Source organism: Canis lupus, chromosome 4, assembly GCF_048164855.1.
Source record: "Canis lupus baileyi chromosome 4, mCanLup2.hap1, whole genome shotgun sequence".
Classification (NCBI taxonomy): domain Eukaryota; kingdom Metazoa; phylum Chordata; class Mammalia; order Carnivora; family Canidae; genus Canis; species Canis lupus.
Window position 1 is genome coordinate 50,031,447 of NC_132841.1, and position 5,873 is coordinate 50,037,319.

Here is a 5,873-nt window from a genome sequence, read left to right on the forward strand (position 1 = left end):
GGCCTCACCCAACTTCAAGGGGGAAGAATATTGTAATCCTATCACAGGCTTGGAGGAGAATCGAAAATATTTGAAAGACAGCCCTAATCATTGTTAAAAACAGGTTTCTAAAATTACATAGACATGAAATACTTATCACAGTACATGGAAAATATATTAAGGTTTCAATAATGTCTTATTATGGTGTACTTGGTACCTCAGTTAACTTATGTTTACGTGCAGAAATAATTTTGAGATTTCCATAATCTACTCTTATAATGCCTTGATTCATGAAGTAAAAACTGGAGAACCTATCAGAAATTTGAGTGTCATAAGGGATAATAATTTATTTCCTCCTTAAATACTTATTTTAATCTCTTGAAAATAATTGCAAAGAGAAATTGTGTGTATGTGGAAGTATTCTATGATATTGCAAAGCAGTCTGAGCTTCTAAAAAGTACCTGTGTGACACACATTGGATCTATTTTTTACTGAAAGATACCCCAGAGCTATCATTCCTAATGCTTCAAAGAAGGGATAAAACTTACAAATAGATCTTGTTTTTAAAATGACTTTGTGATTCTTTCCCTGGAAGCCCTGTGACTGTGCTTCTATTCTTCATGGAGACTGTGATTCAGGTTGACTCTCTGTGATCCCAAAAATATCCTAGCTTCTAATCCAGATGACAACTACAAATAAGCAAGTCAGAAGGAGAAAAAATGGAAAAATAAAAATGCTCAAAGAGGGACTATCATAGTTCCTTGTTACATAGTACACACACTGGCAATTTCTTTTTATTTTTTCTTTTTCTTTTTTTTTTTTAAGATTTTATTTATTTATTCATGAGAGACAGAGAAAGAGAGAGAGAGAGGCAGAGACACCGGCAGAGGGAGAAGCAGGCTCCATGCAGGAAGCCCAACATGGGACTAGATCCCCGGTCTCCAGGATCACGCCCTGGGCTGAAGGCGGCGCTAAACCGCTGAGCCACCAGGCTGCCCAATTTTTTCTTTTTAGATGGTTTGCAAATTATCTGTTATTTAGTTTTACAATAGCCCATTTTCCTGAAATTTGATGCCAATTATTCAGGCCTTCTTCAATTATGTGAGAATAAATATTTATGTCTAATGTAAAGATATCCTGTACAAAATCACAAATATATAAATTAGTAAAATTACATAAAAATAATGAATGTATGGAGCCATAAGGTCCATGAGAGAAGAAATGCATCATACTTACTTGGTAGCAAGCCACTTCTACCCCTTATCTGCCTTGTCTCATCCCCACAGCCCTAGCACAGACTCAAAACTGTTCATTAAAAAATGAATGATGATATTTAATACCACTTCAAGGATCTGGATTGTATTGTGTCAAATTCTAGACAGCCTTCTTGAATATGTTATTCCAGAAGAAGTGGCATAAAGTAGATAGTATTCCTAACCAGCTTAGAATTTGCAGTAGTGAAAGAATGGTTGTCAGAGGAGTTGGGTGGGGGTATGTCTTAATAGGTGATGTGATTAAGGAGTCCATTTGTGATGAGCACCACGTGTTGTACAAAAGTCTTGAATCACTATTGTACATCTGGAACTAATATTAGATTGTATGTTAACTAACTGGAATTTGAATAAAAACTTAAAAAATGATTGTATCATTCAGTTTCAGCAGACATTTTCATATTTCCTACTTACCAGCCTCATAACCAGAAGTGTTTAACTATAGGACCATTTAGTCACAAACACTGGTTTTGAAACAGCAAATCTCAGTTGCTTCAAAAGTACTATTTTGGGGGTATGGGCACAATTAGATATTCAATTTCATGCAGGTGCTATATCTCTGACAGGTTTTTATTTTCTCTTTCTCTTTTCTTTTCCTTTCCTTTCCTTTCCTTTTCTTTTTTCTTCTTATTTTTGTAAATCTATTTGTTAGAGTAGAATTCTAGCCTGGAGAGCCATAGCATTTGTCAGTGGGAGAAGGTGTGGGTGGGAACAAATGTATTTTTCAAGTCACTGCCTCACTCTGCACTCAGATCACGGCTCATACTGCTGGGTGGACACCTATGAGTGCTCTTCCCTCAGGGGCAAGCTTCGATACTTAATTTATGGATGCGCTCAGCCTGATTTTAGAAAATACCTGGTGATGTAAGACTAAGAATAAGAAAAAAGATCAAGTTCTCACAGTTGCTGCTTGCTAATTAATCCTGGTGATTAACCACCTGAGAGAATCATCTAAGAATAGCTATATTGGGCAGTATTTCTTTCTATTTTTTTCCCTCTATTTTTGGCTATCCAAAAACAGGATAAAATAGAGGGTATTTGGAAGTGAATATTTTGACAGTTTTAAAACAATAATCAAGGCTGTAATTACTTTAGTAATTTTTGCTTCAGTGAGTTCTCTCGAAGCGAAGCAAGTTTGCCTTTCTTTCATTTGCAGCCTTGTTTTCCTTTTCAAATATTTCAGCTTGGGATATCTTCAGATGTATGCACAAAACCGTATAAAAGATTTGAAATTTTCATAAAATCCAAACTCGAGGCAACATGATCAATTCTAGATAGCATAATCCATTTCACTATAAGATATGTAGCCCTATCAGGACTGAAATATTTACAAATAATGCTTTCATCATATAGATGAAATCATAATTAGTTCATTTTAAATTATGTAAAGTATATAATAATGTATTAAATAGTCAAAAGGGTTCTACTACAGGTATGTTTTTATATATGCAAAAACTACATACAAACCATTCAAAAATGTATTGAACTCCTACCAATGTCAAGCACTATTTTATATTTATATACAAAATTACATGTATAATGTATATTCATATACTGATTTTAAATCTAATAGTGAAAGTGTTGATTGAAATTATCCTAGAATTGTGGTGCCTGGGTGGCTCAGTGGGTTGTCTGCCTTCAGCTTAGGTCATTATTGGGCTCCATGGTGGGCTCCCTGCTCAGTGGAGAGCTTGCATCTCCCACTTCTGCTGCAGCTTCCCCTGCTTGTGTTACTTCTCTCTCTCAGTCAAATAAATAAATAAGATCTTCTTTAAAAATGGTCTTAGAATCAACTTTAATGTTCAATAGTTATGAGATAATATAAAATTCTACCATTCAAAGATTTCTGATAGCATTTCGTTGTAGATCGCTCTACAAGGTTCTCTCGACATATACATATATAGAAAGTTTTTAAAAATTGGATCTATAGACCATTTGGAAATATAGTATGATTTAAAAATCATAAGAATAATTTTTTAATTATATTACTTTTAAAAATTATCTTTACTATGCAGAAGTTTACTCTTAGGATACAATTTTGCCCTCTAAGAGATAATGCATATTTCCTTGGAAAGGGATCACACTGAGTTTCATCATCCAATGATCAGTCCATTAATTCCTTCCAATCACACCATGGTACAATAGGAAGATGGAATAAGCTCAGAAATTCTTCCACTAACTACGTATATAATCTCCAACAAACATTACCTTCCCTAGAAGCCATTACTTGTATCCATTCAATGAGAGAAATATAATAAATGACTCCTCAATTTCAGTGACTTCATCTAATCTCTCCAGGGAGGTGAGAGTTTCCTCTCAGACTCTCACTGTTCAACCCTAGTCTACTGAGATGGGTCCCAGGGAAAAAGCAGCCCACCTTTATTCTTTCATCCAGCAAAATTTTACTAAGCTCAAGTTCTGTGCTAGGCACTGAAGATATAGGTGTAAATAAGAGATAGGATTCCCCATCTAACAAGTTTTATATTCTAGATAATTAAACTTCCTCTAGATTTTAAGATAATTCAGCTAGATTTTAGAAATTCCGTATGCTCATTTGAGGACTATCAGGGCAAGAGATCAAATAAGTAAGATTCAGAATTATAGCCTAGCTAGTAATATAGAAAATGCATTTGTCTGGGTTTTTTTTTTTTAATTTTTATTTATTTATGATAGTCACAGAGAGAGAGAGAGAGAGAGGCAGAGACACAGGCAGAGGGAGAAGCAGGCTCCATGCACCGGAAGCCTGACGTGGGATTCAATCCCGGGTCTCCAGGATTGCGCCCTGGGCCAAAGGCAGGCACCAAACCGCTGCGCCACCCAGGGATCCCTGGGTTGTTTTCTATCATTTAGTTTTTTAAATCTTTTTTTTTTCTTAATTTTATTTATTTATGATAGTCACAGAGAGAGAGAGAGAGAGAGAGAGAGGCAGAGACACAGGCAGAGGGAGAAGCAGGCTCCACGCACCGGGAGCCCGACGTGGGACTCGATCCTGGGTCTCCAGGATTGCGCCCTGGGCCAAAGGTAGGCGCCAAACCGCTGCGCCACCCAGGGATCCCTCATTTAGTTTTTAATCTATTGCGGTGGTTGCTGATGAATGGTATTCAAAGATTTAGAGATCCTAAATCTGGCCACGTAACAACATAGTTCTTTGCAGCTCTAAAAGTCTATCATATTTTTCTAGGCCTAGTATATAAAAATTCATTAATTTTTGGATGTTAAGCATTTGTTCAAAATCAGTTATGATACTAGTCAGCATTTCTAGCAACAGACACACTGTGAGGACTTAATACATGTGTGTTAAATTAATTACTCAGGTTCATCTCTTCTCAAAGTGCTAAATCCACACACTAGAACAGAAAGGTAAGTGTCAGGAATTCATTTCATCTACTCAGACCTTAGCTAAAACATACTGATTACATTCTAGATCAGTGGAAAGTGAAGGCAAATTTTAAAAAGGAAAAATGGCCAAAGACTACTGTTCTTTTGCTACCTTAATCTAGTGCTTGTTCATCATCTACAGAACTAATCATGCTTGTGCCTTGAATTGAGAATAGAACAGGGACATTATGAATTCAGAAAATTCAGTGCTATTTCTTTATTGATATAATCATTTTTGTTTAGAACCCACTAAGTCTTGGGTATGTTTTACATTCTATAAGAAGCAAATATATGTCTTTCAATATCTACACAATCAGATCTTCTTAAAAAATAATCCAAATAGGGCAGCCCAGGTGGCTCGGCGGTTTAGCGCTGCCTTCCGCCCAGGACGTGATCCTGGAGACCCGGAATCGAGTCCCACGTCGGGCTCCCTGCATGGAGCCTGCTTCTCCCGCTGCCTGTCTCTGTCTTTCTCTCTTTCTCTCTCTCTCTCTCTCTCTCTCTCTCTCTCTCTCCGTCTCTCATGAATAAATAAATAAAATCTTAAAAAAAAAAAATAATCCAAACAAACAAATCTTAGTTTAGAATGAGGATAGAATGAGAATGCTGTCCTAAATGATCTTCTCTAGGAAGTTAAATATATTTTTCAAATCATATCACTATTTACAATGTTATTATTTACAACTATATTCCAGAAAACAATTGTATTTATAGGTTAGGACAACAGGGGTGTTCTGGCCCTTTGTTTCATTGGTATGTTGGTTTTTAGCATTCTGTTTTTCCAAAACTGATCCTTGTTATGTATATACATATATTCTTTTTAGGAAGAAAAAAATCAGTAAGGTGAAATTGCTGCAGTGTTTTTCTTCTCAATTGTGTGCAATTCGTTTCTTTAGCTGTGTGTCTGTTTCCTAGGAAACCTTAGTGGAGTAATGTCTGATTGGCTGTCATGCTGGAGTTATCACGAGAGTTCTGAGCATAGAGTTAGAATGGAATAGCCCCAGATAAGTTGCTCCGAGGATATAACAATGCCTCTCTGTGCTTATTTGCAAGCAGATGCAAACTATACTGAGTTTGAGGTGTTATCATGTTGCAGGAAGATCTGTGCATGGAATTTTGAAGGCTCTCCTAATAGACATGATCTATTATCTATTAATCTATTATCTATTAATCCTCAGTACTGCAACCTTGATCTCTTACCAGGTATTCCAAATTTGTTTTCCAACTCAAATTCAAATTTCAGAT